This window comes from Macaca nemestrina, chromosome 1 (genome assembly GCF_043159975.1).
Source record: "Macaca nemestrina isolate mMacNem1 chromosome 1, mMacNem.hap1, whole genome shotgun sequence".
In the NCBI taxonomy this organism is placed as follows: Eukaryota; Metazoa; Chordata; class Mammalia; order Primates; family Cercopithecidae; genus Macaca; species Macaca nemestrina.
Window position 1 is genome coordinate 8998526 of NC_092125.1, and position 20348 is coordinate 9018873.

General features: G+C 38.8%; 1 protein-coding gene and 1 pseudogene across 5 annotated transcripts in view; both read right to left on the reverse strand.

Moving 5' to 3' along the window:
* Positions 1-20348, reverse strand: part of LOC105474638 (formin 2) — a 399919-nt gene that overhangs the window by 310159 nt on the left and 69412 nt on the right. The window lies entirely within an intron of this gene.
* LOC139357275 (alcohol dehydrogenase class-3 pseudogene) lies at positions 28-12715 on the reverse strand (annotated as a pseudogene).

Below are 20348 nucleotides of genomic sequence, written 5' to 3' on the forward strand. Positions count from 1 at the left end.
ATTTAAAAATAAAAAATGTTGAAATGCTGTTAATTTGGTTACAAAAAAATAAGCCATGACTAATATATTGCAAAATCATTTCTATGTATATTACTTATATATGCATATATATATTAAACATTAAAACAGCATTTTATACTATTCAGTGTAGATTCCTAAGATACACATTTTTTTTCACGCAGTCATTTTATCTTTATAACCACATTTGCCTCAACTTCATTTCTATAGTAAAACCTTCGCCTCTTTCTTTGGAGGGAGAGAGGCTATATAGCCCCGCAGGGAATTATAAAATCAGACAGTTCAGACACTCAATCAGAGAACTCCCTGAACTAGCATCTTTAATTCATCTGAATACGATATCCCTTTTAAAATTGTTTATATACTTGTGGGAATGTTAAAGGACAGGCTGTACTTGGGCACCACAGGACAATAATAGCTCCCGTGCCTTCAACCACAAAAGGCCCAGGAAACCGACTTATCTGGGGTCCAGGTTGGAAACTGTTTGGGAGAGAAACCATGAAAAAGTGAATGAACCTGCCAAGAAAAAAAAAAAAAGAATTGAATAGGGATCTTCTGGCCAAGAAAGACCTCGCCAGCTACAGACCCACAGAATCTGGACAGAATGAGAAAGCAGCTAGTACTATACCTAGGGCCAGGAGACAAACTATAAATCTCACAAGGAAGCCTGCTCCACGGCCTATAAACACCTGGGAAAACTGCTCATTAGGATTTCAGAATAACAGTGTGTCCAGCCATTTTAGGATGCATATGCTTAATATACGCATGCCCTCTATTTGTGACATTTTTCTGAGTATATTTCCCTAATACCTTTGATCCACGTCAAGTAAAGCAAAGAGAAGAACAGTATGGTAGAAGTGAAAAACAAAAAACCACTGTAATCCCTGGGTCGAGACTACAAAGTAAATGAGTAATCTGATGGATGTTGCTATTTCTGTATTTAACAAATTAAGAAATTCATAAAATAATCTCCAGCATGCTGGAGATACAATGTAGAGACCAGTTAGTTTAAGCTTTACATTTAGGGACAGTCATTAGCCCTAACTGAGAGTTCAGATTCCTGGGGTCAGCCAGCATTGGATCAGAAAGGACCACATTTCAGACCTGGCTAAGCATTTGAGCTACTCATATATCTTCCAGCTATCCCATCTTGACCAACACCAGAAACTGCGCTATTTAGCACACTGAATATCAGAAATAGTTTTTTTTATTGCTGAAATTAGTGGCTTTAATTAACATAATAAATATTAGGTATGAGCTGTCATTGGAGAACCTGAAGGAATTCAATGTAAGTAGATTGAGTACGACATCAGAGAACATGCCCACAATTAAAAAGGATAAAACTCAGGCAAGGGGTGATGTCAAGGTGTGACAGCCTGAGAGTGCTGCCTCCCCCTCTAGTTTAGGAGGATGTCGCTTTGCCTGTTGCCAGCAGTCGGGCACAGGGTCCTATTCCTTGGTGTTTGTATCACATGGACCTTTCACACAAGGTGAGGTCAAGCACCTACCAGCGTGGCAAGCTGGCCATGCTCTGACTCTCGAGTCAGGTTGTATAGGCTCTTGTGCAAACTAATGTTGTATGTTTAATAAATGTTTATATGTTGGGCAAAACTTCATTTGAGATTTGCTTTCATTAAAACCCAGTAAATCCTTGCCCCATATACAAAAATTCAAAATGGAACAAAGACCAAAACATACGACCTACAACTACAAAACTCTTAGACAAAAACATACAGGAAAAAACTTCATAACATTGTTTTGGCAATGAGTTCTTAAATATGACAACAAAAGCACACGCAACAAAATTTTTTTTAAAAAATCAATGAAGTGAACTATATCATAATTTAAAACTCCTGTGCATCAAAGGACACAATCAGAGTGAAAAGGCAACCTACAGAATGGGAGGAAGTATTTGCAAATCAACTCTGATAAGGATTTAATATCCTGAATATAGAAAGAACTCCCACAAGTCAACACCAAAAAACAAATAACCTGATTTTAAAATGGGCAAAGGGCTTGAATAGACATTGTTTCAAAGGAGATACACAAAATAGTGAACAAGCACATGAAAAGATGCTCAATATCACTAATCATTATGGAAATGCAAATCAAAACTACAATGAGATCGCCTCACACCCACCAGGATGGCTATTATTTAAAAAACAAACAACAACAACAACAAAAATAAAATAAAGCATCAGCCTGGGCAACATGGCAAAACCTCATCTCTACAAAAATATAAAAGTTAGCCAGGTATAGTGGCACACGCCTGTAGTCCTAGCTACTTGGGAGGCTAACATGGAAAGATCACTTGAGCCCCAGAAGTCAAGGCTACAGTGAGCCATGATCACACCACTACACTGCAGCCCAGCAAAAGAGCAAGGCCCTATCCAAAACGAAGACAAGATAGAACATAAGTGCTGGCGAGGATGTGGAGAAATTGAAAGCATTGTGTACTATTAGTGATACGGTAAAATGATACTGTTGCAATGGAAAACATATGGCAGTTCCTCAAAAAATTAAAAATAGAATTACCATATGATCCAGCAATTACACTTCTGGATATGTACGCAACAGAATTAAAAATAGGATCTTAAGGCCGGGCACGGTGGCTCATGCCTGTAATCCCAGCACTTTGGGAGGCCGAGGTGGGTGGATCACGAGGTCAGGAGATCAAGACCATCCTGGCTAACACAGTGAAACCCTGTCTCTACTAAAAATACAAAAAAATTAGCTGGGTGTGGTGGCGGGTGCCTGTAGTCCCAACTACTCGGGAGGCTGAGGCAGGAGAATGGCGGGAACCCAGGAGGCGGAGCTTGCAGTGAGCCAAGATTGTGCCACTGCACTCCAGCCTGGGCGACAGAGCGAGACTCCGTCTCAAAAAAAAAAAAAAAAGGAATCAAAGAAATATCTGTATACCTATGTTCATAACAGCATTGTTCACAACAGCCAAAAGGGAAAAGCAACCCAAGTGTCCATCCATGAATGAACAGATAAACAAAATGTGATAGATATATATATAAACTGGGAAATTATTTAGCCTTTAAATAGAAGGAAACTCTGATATATGCTACCGCATGGACGAACCTGGAGGACATCTGGCTAAATGAAATAAACCTGATACAAACAGACAAATACTTTATGATTCAACCCATATGAGGTACGTAGTATTGTCAAATTCATATTGTCAGAAAGTCAAATGGTGGTTGCCAGGGGTTGGGAAGATGGGGGATGGGAAGTTGTTGCAAAGTAATGGGTACAGAATTTCAGTTTTGCAAGAAGAAAAAATTCTGGAGGTTGATTGTACAACAATGTGAATACACTTAACAATACCAAATTGGACACTTAAAATGGTTAAGGTGGGAAATTAATGTCCTGTGTATTTTGCCACAGTTAACATTTTTTAAATAATTTTTTTAAAAACAGTGAATTGCAAGGCTGTTGGGAATAGCTAAGACTCACTTATTCAAGAGCAGTGCATGATTAAATTGACAGGTCAGTTCTTAAGAGGTAATATGGATACTGTGATGGCTTAAGAAAACAACTGAACTGTAGCCAGGCATGTGGCTCACACCTATAACACCAGCACTTTGGGAGGCTGAGTCAGGTAAATTGCTTGAGCCCAGGAGCTCAAGACCAGCCAGGGCAGCACAATGAGACCCCACCTTTACAGAATATTTAAAAAAAAAAAAAAAAATAGCCAGGGATGGTGCACACACTTTTATTCCTAGCTACTCAGGAGGCTGAAGTGAAAGGATCACTCGAGCCTGGGAGGTCGAGGCTGCAGTGAGCGATGACTGTGCCTCTGTGCTCTAGCCTGGACAACAGAGTGAGACCCTGTCTCAAAAAAAAAAAAAAAGGGCCGGGCGCGGTGGCTCAAGCCTGTAATCCCAGCACTTTGGGAGGCCGAGGCGGGTGGATCACGAGGTCAGGAGATCGAGACTATCCTGGCTAACATGGTGAAACCCCGTCTCTACTAAAAATACAAAAAACTAGCCGGGCGTGGTGGCGGGCACCTGTAGTCTCAGCTACTTGGGAGGCTGAGGCGGGAGAATGGCGTGAACCCGGGAGGCGGAGCTTGCAGTGAGCCGAGATCACGCCACTGCACTCCAGCCTGGGAGACACAGCGAGACTCCGTCTCAAAAAAAAAAAAAAAAAAAAAGAAAGAAAATTTTCTGAAACGTAACGCCCTCTCCACTCTACTCTTCGCCACCCTCCAGTTAGTGGTGATGATACCTACTTTAGCTACAGTTACTCTACACGGCCCCAGAAAATAACCTATCTTAAATCTTTGCAGCCATTGCCCTCCTGATATTTTCCAGAATAGCAGAACCAAATTGGCCACAACAGCACGCTTCTAAGCCTGAGCTTCGGTTCCTCGTGCATAAAATATGATATATGTAGCATGCTTAGAAAAATGCTTGGCCTACCAGCTCCCCTGGGAGTTGATGGAGAGAAGCAGGGCTGGAGTGACTGAGAGACTCCAGACCTGGCATCATGGTCAACCACAAAAAGACTTTTTTTCTAGAGAGCCATCATCCTACTAACAGCCTCAGACATAGTTTGTTCCGTATAAAAGAGGGACCACCAACAACCAAGGGGATAAACTATCTCACTGAGTTTCATCATTCACCAAAATACAAAGCATGCTCAAAGCACTCTAGAAAACCTCATATAAACAAACAAAAGTATCTGGTCAGTCCCCCAGTCTCTGAACCACGCCTCAGAACTGTGATATATTACTGGGTTGTAACGGTAATCTCAAAGCCTCTCATTCATCACATAGCTCCACTAGCAGAAAATAAGCAAAACAGACTTCTTTCATGGGTCCTCCACGTCTGCAGAATCAAATCCCAACTCTTCACCTTAAATATCATTTCATCATTCCTATATCCCTACTATCTTCCTTCCCGAATTCATTTCTCATTTCCTAAACCAAGCTTCACGCCACTAGAATGCTCTACCACTCAAGGAGTCTAATCAATCATTTAAAAATCTAGTTGAAGTCCCATTTCACCTGAATCAGACCCTGAAAGGGTCTGCTGAAAGGCCACTCCTGAATCAGACAGCTAACTCAGCACACCTGCCACCCCACATTTCAACACTTGATGTGTACCATCCAAAACGGTGGCTTGCCACCTAGTCCTGAGTGTATATCACGTTTCCTCGAATTGACTGCAAACTCCTTCAGGATGAGAAGGGTGTACATGGGTCTTGTAAATGTCCCCTAGCTCTGGACAGTGCTATGATGACTACAGAAAAGCCACCTGAGGCTGGGCGTGGTAGCTCATGCCTGTAATCCCAACACTTTGGGAGGCCAAGGCAGGCAGATCACCTGAGATAGGGAGTTCAAGACCAGCCTGGCCAACATGGTGAAACCCCATCTCTACTAAAAATACAAAAATTAGCTGGGCATGGTGCCGCACGCCTGTAATCCCAGCTACTCGGGAAGCTGAGGTGGGAGAATCCTTTGAACCTGGCAGGCAGAGTTTGCAGTGAGCCAAGATCAGGCTACTGTGCTCTAGCCTGAGTGACAGAGCGAGACGTCATCTCAAAAAAAAAAGCCACTTGATGCCTACTGAGTTATCACATTTATCAAAAATAAATAAAAGAGATGGCTGGTCAATACAGGCAGAGGCTGCAGCTGCTAATCTCATTTCCTTCATTTGTTTAGCAAGGTACCAAAAGGAAACTTTATGGGTACCATATAGAAAATGAAGGTATCAGGTTATCTGTTATGTCTAAACCTATTGATAATTAACTATTTAAAGAAAAAACACGGAGTAGGTAAAATTCCTAGGATATATTCATCGCTCCCCCTAAGCAAATCTCATCACTTTGTGGAGCCTCAATATTCTCATCAGTAAATCAGGAAAAATGTATCCCTTGTCTTTTTGGGGGAGCTTGTATGAGGCAAGAGTAAATGACATGTGAAAAGAACTACAAAAATTACATGGTGATATTCAAATGTCATATGCCATGAATAGTATTTGTTTTGACTTTGAAAAATCTGTGTTTGATTACAATGGTCATACTTTTTTGTTTAAAAAAATCCTTTTCAGAGGAATTGAAAATCATTATCTCATGTACACATCATCTCTACATAACCAGCACTAAATCTTTCTGTGCTCTTTGTATGACTATAAGTAGTTGAGCAAACTGAGTTTTCTTGGCATTTGTGCTGTCTGTCAACAGGTTTTGCATTCAATTAACAATTGCCCTGTGGTATTTCCTCAACCATCCATAAATGTCTTTTTCTCTCTCTCTCTCTCTCTGTGTGTGTGTGTGTGTGTGTAACATTTCACGAATGTATTTGTTATTTTCCCAAATAGGGTATATGAGTTTCTAGCTACCAGTTACCATATCCTATATTCCCCGGTTCTCTCAGGAATGTCAAGTATAAATAATCAACATACTGTGAGTATTAAGGACAAGGTCAGGATGGATAAGAATTGTTTAACAGAGCAAATCAAGGTTTTATTTTTGAGTTAAGGCAGGGATGCATTTTCGTGGCTCCATTCCACATCCTTAAATTCTTAAGGTCTGTTTTGGCTTTTGCTGAATGACATTATGTCTTCCTAGTAAAGAAAACAAATACAAGCTTTCTATCATAGGCATATGAGAAACTTTAAAATCACAACCTAAAAGTGGTGTAAGTAGGCTACAGGCCTGCTAGCTTAAGAAAAAGAAAAGTTACTTTTAGCAGCTATTTCCCCATCTTTTCACTAGGTTATAAATATAACAACACCTAAAATAACTCAGAGCTATAATCCACAAATAATTTATCATAGTGTGTCCACTAGAAAATAAATAACAATGCTCAAAGGTAGGCATTCTAAGAGTGCTTCATTGAGATTTTCACAGGTAAGTTGAGGGTTTGGTTCCCACCTTAAAATATTTCAGATCAATATTTTTTCTGGTTCTTCCATATGCAAGAAAATTTCATTGTCCAATGGTCTGTAATATTTTTTGTAGAAATTAATTTTATTATGTTAAAATATTCCTTAATGAGCTGGCAATTATTCATGTGGAGGACAGTCCAGAAAACAGGTCCATGACTGAATTATCCTTGTCCTTGATTACAGAGATTCATGAATGACACACATCACACCGTTCTCTGGAGTAACTGCTGAAGGTCTAGGAGGCGCTTCTCCCTGCCTGTTAGGCTGCTCCCGTCGCATTACGACAGGATGGACGTTGTTTTTCCCTTTTGAATTAAATCTTGACAACAGTTCGAATGCTCTTTCCAGAATGCATCAGTTCAAAGGCTTCGTTAATTTCATCAAAAGACAGATTGTGAGTCACAAATTCATCAACTTTTATCTTTTTGGGACATATATTCAGACACCAACTTTGGGACACTTTCTACAGTCTTTCATCCTCCAAAGGCAGTGCCTTTCCATGTGCGACCTGTTACCAGCTGGAATGGATGAGTGGCAATTTCTTCACCTGAAGCAGTGACTCCAACCACTACACTGATGTCCCAGCCCTTGTGACATGCCTCAAGTGCTGCTCTAATGTATTTCTAATACATTCAAAGGAATAGTCCACTCCTACATCAGTCATCTCAGTGAGTACTTCTTGGATGGGTTTACTAAAATCCTGAGGGTTAATACATTCAGTGGCTCCAAACTCATTGGCCCTTGGAAATTTATCTTGATTGATGTCCACACCAATGATTCCAGATGCACCAGCCACTTTACCACCCATAACTGCCAATCCAACTCCTCCCAGGCCAAAGATGGCACAAACAGAGCCAGGCTCCAACTTGGCTGTGTTCACAGCAGCAGCATAACCAGTTGAAATGCCACAACCTAGAAGGCAGACTTTATCCAAAGGTGCTAAAGAATCTATTTTAGCAACAGAGATATCAGCCACAACTGTGCATTCAGAAAATGTGCTGGTTCGCATGCAATGTAAAATCGTCTCTCCTTTGCAAGCAAATCTGCTGGTACCATCTGGCATTAATCCTTTCCCTTGAGTGACTCTTATCTTCTGGCAAAGGTTAGTTTTAGGATTTAGACAAAATTTGCATTCTCCACACTGTGGGATGTAAAGTGGGATGACAGTTATCACACGCCTTCAGCTTAGTAACTCCCTCATCAACACTTTTCCACAATTCCAGCACCTTCGTGTCCCAAGATCACTGGAGAACAACCCTCAGGCTCAGCTCCGTTCAGGGTATAGGTGTCGGTGTGGCAAACTGCAGAGGCAAAGATCTTGATTCGAACTTCATGAGCCTTTGGGGGTGCCACCTCTATCTCCTCTATGGAGAAAGGCTTTCCAGCCTCCCAGGCAACTGCAGCCTTGCACTTGATAATCTAGTTCGCCATGTCCGCGGGTTCTTGTCGGCACGGAGGGCGGACTGTATGTTAATGCAGAACCTAGATTATTACTGTCTGAGAGGAATTGCTGCTATTCTCATTCCATGGTTGGCTTCTCTGTGAGTAGAGATAGGACGTCCATCTGTGTAAGAATTAATCTGAGTTCAGGTTCCTCTCTTAATGAGAAACGATCAGCACTGCCCCAACTCAATTGTCTATCAAGGCCAGCAGACCCATATTTAAGTAACAAAATAGGGTAACTATATCCCAGATATTCCATAAAGTACAATCTCCCATCTGATATCACAGTTTGCATGAAGGAGAAAAAAATATTAAAAATTAAAATTGCCTCGAAGTATGCAGCTCACTGATTTCTTTATAACCACTCTAAAATCTATCCTGGTCAGGTGTGGTGGCTCACGCTTGTAACTCCAGCACTTTGGAAGGCCGAGGCAGGAGGATTACTTGAGCCCAGGAGTTGGAGACCAGCCAAGACAAGATAGCAAGACCCTATCTCTACAGAAAACAAATTTTTAGATGAAAAATTAGCCAAGTGTGGTGGCACACTCCTGTGGTCCCAGCTACTCGAGGCTGAGGCGGAAGGACTGCATGAGCCCGGGAGGTCGAGGCTGCAGTGGGCTGTGACCGCACCAGTGTACCCCAGCCTGGGCAACACAGTGAAACCCTGTCTCAAAAACAAAACAAAACAAAACAATATCAAATCAAATCAAATCTATCCCTAGATTATGTAGATAAATCTATCTCAGGCCAGCAGAGGGCTCTACACCTTGTCCTACTGACCTCAAAAAGAATTGCCTCAACTGAACTATGCTTGGATGTGATCTCGGAGACAAGACTCCCAAGTCTACAGAACACTGCTGAAAATGGCCATCCCATTACACAATATTTTGTGTAGGAGGGCTCTGAAGACACATTTATTCCTGATCTTAGAATTTCACAGCTCTGTCTAAAGAACTAAATAGTTGGATGGTAATTTGAGTTTGTGTTTTTTTTTGTTTGAGATGGAGATGGAGTCTCTGCGTCCTGGGTTCAAGCGATTCTCCTGCCTCAGCCTCCAGATTAGCTGGGACTACAGGCACGTGCCACCACGCCCAGCTAGGTTTTGTATTTTTAGTAAAGACGGGGTTTCACCACGTTGGCTGGGAAGATCTCGATCTCTTGACCTCATGATCCACCTGCCTCGGCCTCTCAAAGCGTTGGGATTACAGGCGTGAGCCACTGCATCTGGCCATTTGTGTTTTATTTTTTTTAATCTCAGGGACAATATATATTGTGTCGATCAGATGTGCTTTTCATTTTGGCTATTAAAAAAACACAGTGAAATTCATACATGGCCCACCTGCCACATGTTTGGAGACTCTGGAATATATGTTTTTGATTAGTCTCATTCCTGGTTCCACTTCAGTCTTGTCTTTTTTTCTTTAATCTTTTCACTGAAATAGCACATTTTTATTTTCTTATTATATCTTTTCTTCCTAATCATTGTAAATACTTTTTGGACTAGGTAACAATAAACACATTATTACTATTAGGGAAATAATGAAAGGGCCTTATTTATTTAATTACCTAAAGAGATGGGATTTCATTCTGTGGCCTAGGCTGAAGCGCAGTGGTGTGATCACAGGTCATTGCACACTTCAATTCCTTAGTTCAAGCACTCCTACCACCTCAGCCTCCCAAGTAGCTGGGACTACAGCTGAGTGCCATCATGTCTGGCTAATTTTTTTGTAGAGATGGAGTCTTGCTATGTTGCCCAGGCTGGTCTCAAACTCTTGAGCTCAAGTGATCCTCCCACCTCAGCCTCCCAAAGTGTTGGTATTCCAGGTGTGAGCCACTGTGCCCAATTAAGATGTCCATTTATTTATCTATTTTAACTCATTTGAACCATTTATAAGATAAATGACTGGCTGGATAAAAAGTAGATCTACTGACAGTAGTCTGAATTGAACTCTCAATATCTGGGTTTGTGTTAATCATTTAATTATTAAAAAATAATAGCACAACCCTATAGAATTGTTATGAGGTAGGGAGATAAGAAAAACAATAACTAATCAGTACCATAATATAACAGCATCCACTGTGTATATTTTCTAAATTTTCTTTTCTTTTGAGATAGAGTCTCAGTCTGTCACCCAGGCTGGAGTGCAGTGGTGTGATCTTGGCTCATTCAAGGGATTCTTCTGCCTCAGCTTCCTGAGTAGCTGGGATTACAGGAGTGTGCCACCAGGCCCAGCTAACTTTTTTATTTATAGTAGAGATGAGGTTTCACCATGTTCTCCAGGCTGGTCTCAAACTCCTGACCTCAAGCAATCCACTCGCCTCGGCCTCCCAAAGTGCTGGGATGACAGGTGTGAGGCACCGCGCTCAGCCTATTTCTAAATTTTCTTTGAATGTTTTATGTAGATGTAATCATAGTGCACGTGCTTTTATAAATAATACAGACTTTTAAAATAATTGCATCATCTTCACACTTGTAATTTCTATTTCTGCCACAATCTTCACACAACACTATAACATAACCATTAAAACAGCTCTGCATGGAACCCATAAATGTGACTGCCCAAAGCATCTATGGTTGGCTTTAAAAAAGCGTTTATTTTTAAAAAAAGAAAATGTATATAAAAATGTCAAATGTAAAAGAATAATAAGATAACATCAAAAGATTAAACCCCAGGATGGACTGAGATCTCTGAAATGTTCACAAATAGGCCAGGCACTGTGGTTCCCACCTGTAATCCAAGCACTTTGGGAGGACAAAGTGGGGAATTTACTGGAGCCCAGGAGTTTGAGGCTGCAGTGAGCTGTGATCACACCACTGTACTTCAGCCTGGGTGTCAGAGCAAAATTCTGTCCACCCCCACCCCAAAATAAAATACAAATGACAAAGGAGTGTTTTCTTAGCTGTGTTTAAAAGAAGCACTAACATTACTACCAGCGAAATACAAATTGGCACAAACTTTCTACAGAGAAATTTAATATCAAAATAATTTAAAAACCTTTTTTCTTTTTTTTTTTGAGATGGAGTCCTGCTCTGCCACCCAGGCTCAAGTAGAGTGGCATAATCTCGGCTCACTGCAAACTCTGCCTCCCAAGTTGGATTGATTCTCCTGCCTCAGCCTCCCAAGTAGCTGGGATTATAGGCATGCACCACCATACCCAGCTAATTTTTGTATTTTTGGTAGAGACGGGGTTTCATCATGTTGGCCAGGCTGGTCTTGAACTCCTGACCTCAGGTGATCCACCTGCCTTGGCCTCCCAAAGTGTTGGGATTACAGGTGTGAGCCACTGAGCCCAGTCACCCCATCCATTTCGAACCACCAATTCCACTCATGGAAATCTTCTCTATGGTGAAAATGTATCAGTGACATGCACAAATATTTATGTACTAGAATATATTTATTCCAACGTTACTGCATTCTTTAAAAAGAAAAAAAAGTAGAATTTCCAAAAATAGCAGTAAGAAAAACATTTTTATTGTGTACCTATAGTGGGACAATCAAGAGCCATTAAAATCACACCTCATTGAATGCCATGTAAAATATGTGTATGGTATGTTGTCAAGTGTAAGTATTTGGCTGTAAATTGTATATTGTAAAAATAATACATGAGGCCGGGGGCAGTGGCTCACACCTGTAATCCCACCACTTTGGGAGGCTGAGGCAGGTGGATCACCTGAGGTCAGAAGTTGAAGACCAGCCTGGCCAACATGGTGAAGCCCCATCTCTACTCTAAATACAAAAATTAGCTGGGTATGGGGGCTGGCGCCTGTAATCTCACTTACTCAGGAGGTTCAAGCAGGAGAATCGTTTGAACCTGGGAAGCGGGGTTTGCAGTGAGCCAAGATCGTGCCATTGCACTCCAGCCTGGGCAACAAGAGTGAAACTCTGTCTCAAAAAAAAAAATTAATAATAATAATACATGCGCTAATGGCCACATAATGTATAATTATATAATGAGGTAATGTGTGTGTGTGTGTGTGTGTGTATATATAGGAACACATAAATGTGAGTTTATATATATCTTATATCTTAAAGGGAAGAGGGAAGAGGAAAGGGACTATTAAATCAAGAAAAAATCAGCAAGCCAGGATCAGGGGAGAACACAGACCTAGGGAGTGGAGGTTGGCTCATGGGGGGTCCTTTTGCCCCCACCCCTCAACACTTCACAGGATTCCTGTGAGAGTTTGTGGGCGCATTTTCAGGGGAAAGGGACTGGAGAACCCTGATCTGTAAGGGAGACTGGCCCTACTAACACCTCTACTTGGGGTTAGGATCTAAAACAAAGGTAAACTAGAAGTAGGCGGGTTGAACATTTTCAGGGCTAAAATTCAACTTTAAAGCATCTAAATCTTTGAACATACCTCAAGGTGATCTTGGAATGTTAGTGCCCCAGGTCCCTGGCAAAAGCAAACATAAATCCTATCTGGGAAGAGATGAGATCAAACTAAGCATCTGCACAGTATAAAATTTAAAAAAAAAATAGAAAATGGAGACATAAATAAAAAATAAACAAAAATCAATAGAAACAGAAAAAGACACACAAAGATCCTAGATTATTATCAGACACACATTTTAAAATAGCTATGTTAAATCTCTCCAAGAAGATAAAAGACAAAATAGAGAACTTCAGTAAGGAGTGGTGGCTCATGCCAGTCATGCCAGCCTTGAACTCCTGGGCTCAAGCCATCCTCCCACCTCAGCCTCCTAAATAGTTAGGACTACACTACAGGGGTGCGTCACCATGCCATGCCACCACGTGAAATTTATTAAGTTAGGGAATCTCAAGGTTGCTTAATTTGTCTGTAAACAGGTCTTAAGGTTGCTTAATTTCTCAGGAAATAGGTGAAAGTACAAAAAACAAAAATTTAGTCATGCCAGCACTTTTGGGAGGTCGAGTTGGGAGGATTGCTTGAGTCCAGCAGTTTGAGACCAGGCTAGATAACATAGAGAGACCCCATCTCTACAAAAAATTTAAAAACTAGCCAGGTGTGGTGGTCCACACCTGTAGTCCCAGCTACTTGGGAGGCTGAGTCTAGAGGATCACTTGAGCCCAGGAGGTTGAGGCTGCAGTGAGCTGTGATCGCACTACCGCACTGCAGACTGGGAAACAAAATGAGACTCTGATTTAAATTTTAAAAAAGAAAGAATGCCAACAGATAACTAGAAATAATTTTAAAAACTGAGCAATTCTAGAACTGATAAATAACCAAAATTAAAACCTCAACAGATCTACTTAATGGTAGATTAGAAGCAGCTGAATAAAAGATTAGTGCATTCAAAGAGGGATAAAAAGAAACAATTCCGAATGAAGAAACAGAGTCAAAAGGATGGGAAATATTGCAGAGAAAATAAGAGGATAAAAGATACAGTGAAGAACTCTAACCTATGTATAATTGGAGTCCCAAAAAAAAATCATAAAGAGAATAACATAGAAGCATTATCTATAGAGAGATCATTCCTGAAAATGTAAAATGAAAGAAAGTATCAAACTACTACTGATTTCAAAGCCCTATAAATCCTATAAATGGGTGAATACAGTAAAACTGCTATAAAAGAGCTAAAAATAACATCTTAAAAGCAGCCACAAATAGATTACCTTCAAAGAATCAATAGATAGATAATTTTTGTTAAGAAGCTAGCATCATTGAAAGCTAGAAGATAGTGGAATGATCTTTTTTAAACTGCCTACTAGAATTCTACACCTTGTAAAAATATTTTTCAAGAAGAAAATGAAAGAAATCTATTTTAAGACAAAAAACGCTAAAGAATTTGTCACCTAGCAGGCTTGCACTAAAGGAAATACAAAAAGATGCTCTTTGGGCTGAAAGAAAATAATCCCAAACAGATTCCTGAAGATGCAGAAAGAAAGAGCAAAGAGAAAAGATTGAATAAATACCAAACAGAAACAGTATTAATGCCTTGTGGAGATAATATAGAAAGATAATTAAAATAAAATAACAACGTGTAACTTGGAAGCAAAATTTATTAAGTTAGGGAATCTCAAGGTTGCTTAATTTGTCTGGAAACAGGTCTTAAGGTTGCTTAATTTGTCAGGAAATAGGTGAAGGTACCAAAAAAAAAAACCAAAAAAGGCAAAAATGTATGCGATTTTAAAAGATAAGCCTAGGTGTAGTGGCTCAGGCCTGTAATCTCAGCACTTTGGCAGGCCAAGGCCAAAGGGACTGCTTGAGCCCAGGAGTTCAAGACCAGCCTGGGCAAGACAGTAAAATCTCACCTTTACAAAAAAATTTAGAAATTTAAAAATAAACATAAAAATTATCTTGCGTGGTGGGCAAGATAGTAAAATCTCACCTTTACAAAAAAATTTAGAAATTTAAAAATAAACATAAAAATTATCTTGGCGTGGTGACGCACCCCTGTAGTGTAGTCCTAGCTACTTAGGAGGCTGAGGTGGGAGGATGGCTTGAGCCCAGGAGTTCAAGGCTGCAGTGAGCTATGCTTATGCCACCGCACTCCACCACGGGTGACAGAGTGAGAACTTGCATCAATAATAAAATAATAATAATAAAAAAAGATAGTTGGTAAAATTACAGTTTTCAAACTACCAGAGAGAACAATTAAATAGTAAAGCATAACTGATAAATCCAAAAGACACAAAAGGAAAAGGACTATAGAACAGATAAGACAAATAGAAAATGTACAATAAAATAGTACTTTAAATCCAAGCATTTAAACAATTGTATTAAACGTAAATGGACTTAGTTATACTTCAGTAAAAAACAAGACTGTCAGACAAGATAAAAAATGAGTTCCAAACCTATGCTCTTTATTGAAGATACAAATAAAAAGGTATAAAAGTGATTAAGATTACTAGAAAGTAAAAAGATATAACATGTAAATTTTAAACTAAAGAAGGCAAGTATAGCTATATTAATAACAGATAATATTTCACAGCAAAAAGCATCATAAGAAACAAAGTGGAAGTATTCTATTGATAAAAATGTAATTCATAAGGAAAATAAATAATTCTAAATATGTGTGCTTCAAATAACATGGCTTCAAAGCATATATAGCAAAAATTGGCAGAGCTATAAGGAGAAAAAAAACATGTCCACAAACATAGTAGCAATAACTTTCTCAATAGCTGCTATAATGAAAAGAAAAAAGTAAGGATATGGAAGATCTGAACAACATAATCAGCAATTTGCCTAATGGACTTAAGCAGAACATTTAACCTAAGACATTCTTTTCAAGCATACACAGCACACTGATGAAAGCTGATCACATCTTGGGCTATGGTAAATCTCAATAAATAGCAACATACTGAAATGAAGAGTATGTTTTCTTAATATAATGCAATTAAATTAGAAATAATAAAAGAAGATAAAACAAAGTCTCCGTGTTTGGACATCAAGCAATAAAATTCTAAATCACACATTATTCAAAAAAGGCAACATAGTCAAAACTTTTAAATATTTTTTAAATGAAGGATATATAAATATTTGCCTTAACTTTAGATATACAGTTAATCATGTTTAGAGAGAAATCTTTAGGTTTAAATGCACATATTAAAAAGATAAAAGGCTACAAAAATCAGTATGTTAAATATCCATCTAAAGAATTTAGGAGAGAAAAAGATGCAGCAATTTAGTCCAAAGAAGGGAGAAAGAAGGAAACAGATTTAAGTGTTAATAAATAGCCTCCAAAGAAGCCTTCTGAAAAAGCTAACAAAATTTAAAACTTTGGCAAGTATAATCAAGTAGAGATACAAATAACTAATGTCAGAAATGAAAAAGGAACATAATATTGATCCTACAGGCTTTAAAGTGGTAAAGATACTAGAATAACTTTACACTAAAATTTTAAAATATTAGATAAAACATAATTTTTAAGAAAAAAATGCAATTTACCAAAATCAACATATAAAACAGAAAATGTGATTCGTTCCATAACTAGCTTTTGCTTTCTTTTTTTGAGATGGAGTCTTGCTCTGTCACCCAGGCTGGAGTGCAGTGGCAGGATCTCGGCTCACTGCAAGCTCCGCCTCCCAGGCAGGTTCAAGCGATTCTCCTGCCTCAGCCTCCTGAGTAGCTGGGATTACAGGCACCTGCCACCGCGCCTGGCTAATTTTCGTATTTTTAGTAGACACAGGGTTTCACCATATTGGTCAGGCTGGTCTCAAACTCCTGACCTTGTGATCCACCCGCCTCTGCCTCCCAAAGTCCTGGGATTACAGGCATGAGCCACCGCGCCCAGTCGCTTTTTCTTTCTTCATAATTTCTTTTGATGATTTTTTTTTTTTTTTTTTTTTTGAAACAAGGTCTTGCTCTGTCGCCCAGTCTTGAGTGCTGTGGTATGATCACAGCTCACTGCAGCCTCAACCTTCTGAGCTCAGGAGATACTCCCACCTCAGCACCCCAAAGCGCTGGGATTACATGCGTGAGCCACCACACCCAGCCCATTTACTTTCAGTATGTTCCAAATTATCAGTCTTTTCCTCTATAGCCAAGATATTGTCCTATTTCAGAAGTTTTTGCCTACTCCACAAGCAACAAGATTCCTCCTATATTATCTTCCAGAAGCTTTGTTATTTTATCTTTCACATTAACATTTATAATCATCCTAGGAGGAGTTTTGTGTTTGTGAGATGGATATCAAGTTTCATCATCTTTTTCATATGATTACCCAGTTGACCCCATCCCATTTATTTAAAAGGCTGTATTAAGCTGCTTTTCAGTGCCACTTTTGTCATTCATTAATTAACTGTCTATACACATGAGAGTCTGGTAGGTGGTTCTCTACTCCACTGTTTGTGTGTGTGTCCTTGCACAAATACTAGAATGCTTCATTACTCTTGCATTATAATAAGTCGTGATACCTGGAATAGTAACTCTTTCCACTTTGATTTTTTTAAAGATCATCTCTAGGCCCTTCCAACATAAAGTTTAGAGGCAGTTTGTCACATCCCACTAAAGCACACACGCACACATTCACCCACACCCTTGAGATATTGATTAGAATTGCATCTAATCTATTAGTTTGGAGAGAAGTGAAATAACAGACTTCAAAACGATAAACATGATAAATCTGTTCATATATTTGTCATTTCTGATTTCTCTCACTGAAGTTTAATAGGCTTCTGCATACAGGCCATGCACATTTCTGTTCAGTGTCTTCTTAGATTATTTAATGTTTTTAATACTGTCTTAAACATAGTATTTTTAAAGTATCTTTAACATTTTTGTTTGCTGATAGAGAAATGGCATTGGTTTTACACATTGATTTTGTGTTCAGTAATTATGTAAATTATATTTCTAATTAAGGTATTTGAAATTTTTACATATATGATCACATCATCATAAATAATGGCAGTTTTATTTATTCTCCAATTTCTTATTTATCTTCTAGACCATATAGGAATAATTGTTCAATAGAAGACAGAGTGGTAATAGTGGCATTGTTTTCTCATTCCCAAACTTAAAAGAACAAACCTTCAATATTTTACCATCTAAAGATATTTGTGGTAGGTTTCTTATAATCGTCATTTATCAGAGTAAGCAAGTTTTCTAAGTTTCCTAAGAGCTTATGTCATGAATGGTGATACAGTTTACCAAATGCTTTTCTGATAATCTCTAGTGAGGATCATTATATATACACACATTATATACATACATTATATACATTACATGATGTACATATACATATTATATACATATTGCACACATTATATAATGTGTATATATACATGTTGTATACATTATATATAATATCTATTATATACATATATACATACAATGTATATAACGAAAATTATATGGCTTTTAAACGTTAAGCTGACCTTACTTTCCTGGAATCAACCTAACCTGGTTTTGATACGTCATTTGTTTTCAAATGTTAAACCAGCCTTGCATTCCTTTATATACATTGCTGAACTAAATGTGCAGATGTTTCATTAAGAAATATTTATATATATCAGGGATAGTAGCTACAGTTTTCTAATGATTGTATCTGGTTCTAATATCAGGGAAATTTTGGCCTCATAAAATAAGTTGGGCAATGTTCACTCCTGCTCTGTTTTCTGAAAGAGTTTATACTGTCTAAGACTGGTTTTATTTCTTCTTTAAATGTTTGGTAGAATTCACCAATGAAACTACCTAAGCCCAGAGGTTTTGTTAACAATCTTATTTTATTAATAACAAAAAAAATTCTAAGGTAAGGAACAAACTGAAGTTAAGACCAAAAGAATATGTGTGTGTGTGTATCGATAGATAGATAGATACACACACATATTATATAGGGGTGTATGTGTGTGCATATATATACATATATATATATATCCATGTATGCAAATAATTCCTATGCTCCAAGCGGGCTTGAAAATCTAAGCACTCAAGAGAGAGCAAAAACATTCATACCACCATGACTTGGGCTTTTTAAAATAAATTTTCAAACCCTCTCAGTGAGTATGCATTATTTGTAATTAGAATTAAAAGTAATAAATGGCAGTCATGGCTGTCTTCCCACAAATAGGTTAGGTTAAATAGAATAGGTTCTCCCCACACTCTGTTCTGAGCTTGTAATTCACTTTGAAGATCTATTAGTTCATTTCACTAGCCTTCCGCTTCTCACAAAGTCAGAACAAAGTAATGCTGACTCTTAGAAGGGTAAGGAACCCCATTTTGAACTCCATAACCAAAAGAGAGAGATGTGACGGCTCAGGTTTGTTGGGAGTGGGGCTATTACTGTCAAATACAGAAGCCATAGAAGTTAGAAGAGCAGGGAAAAAAATAGAGTGTCAAGCCTAGAAAAATGGAGAATCTCTCTCAAATTACTAAAGGTCATCTGGAAGACATTAACACCATGCCTTTTATTTCTAATGAGGCTAAAGCCGCTCACTTTAAACCCCAGCGTATCAGAGAGAAGACAGACATAAAGATAAGTTTTATATGGTGGATTAAAAAAAACACACACATAAAAAGGCAATCTTTATAATTTTGTAGTAGTTGGACAAGCAAGCCAATTAAAATTTCTTGTTAGTCTCTTTATGGTGTCATGAGACTATTCTATCATCAACTAGATAATGCAAATGATGGAAAATCCCAGAATTAAGGGAAACAAAACAAAGCAGTCAGGTTGGAGGGGAAACAGTTTTTATGAAATTTATAGCAGTTTTATAATGTTTCTCAAATCTCATTGGTTCCAGATAAAAGACTATATATAAACATTACGTAGAAGAGTAATCATTAAACTACCAAAGAATAACAAATACAATATGAAACATAAAATCATATTAATTCAATCTTTAAGAGATGTTACATCTGAATTGAAATATTACATTAGCAATATTCAGCCTGTCATTTTTTTTTTTTTTTTTTTTTGAGTCAGAGTCTCCCTCTGCCTTCCAGGCTGGAGTGCAGTGGTGCCATCTTGGCTCACTGCAAGCTCCGCCTCCCGGGTTCACGCCATTCTCCTGCCTCAGCCTCCCGATTAGCTGGGACTACAGGCGCCCACCACCACGCCCGGCTAATGTTTTGTATTTTTAGTAGAGATGGAGTTTCACCGTGTTAGCCAAATGGTCTTGATCTCCTGACCTCATGATCCGCCCACCTCGGCCTCCCAAAGTGCTGACAGGCGTGAGCCACCGCGCTCAGCCGGCCCAGTCCTGTCATTTTTATCACCTAGAGTCTTTATGAGAATGTGGACAAAATAGGGGATGCACTAGGGGTTCAGAAGAAAATTATTAATCAGTTCGACACAAAATGCAGGACTGGTACACGTGGTCAATAACACACTAACAATAGAGACTGAGTAGTAGCTTGGGAGAACTTATTGGTAGGTGGATCAAACTCAGGCATGGGGGAGGGAGATGCAGTTATGTGCTTCTTATAAAAGTATTTGACCTATATTTAGAAGTTCATTTCCATTCAACTTGATGTCTGAATTATTGGTTGACCTTGAAGGAAATAAAACTACTGAAATCTAAATGACTCTTTCCTAATCATACACTGGAGAGGAAACATATGTA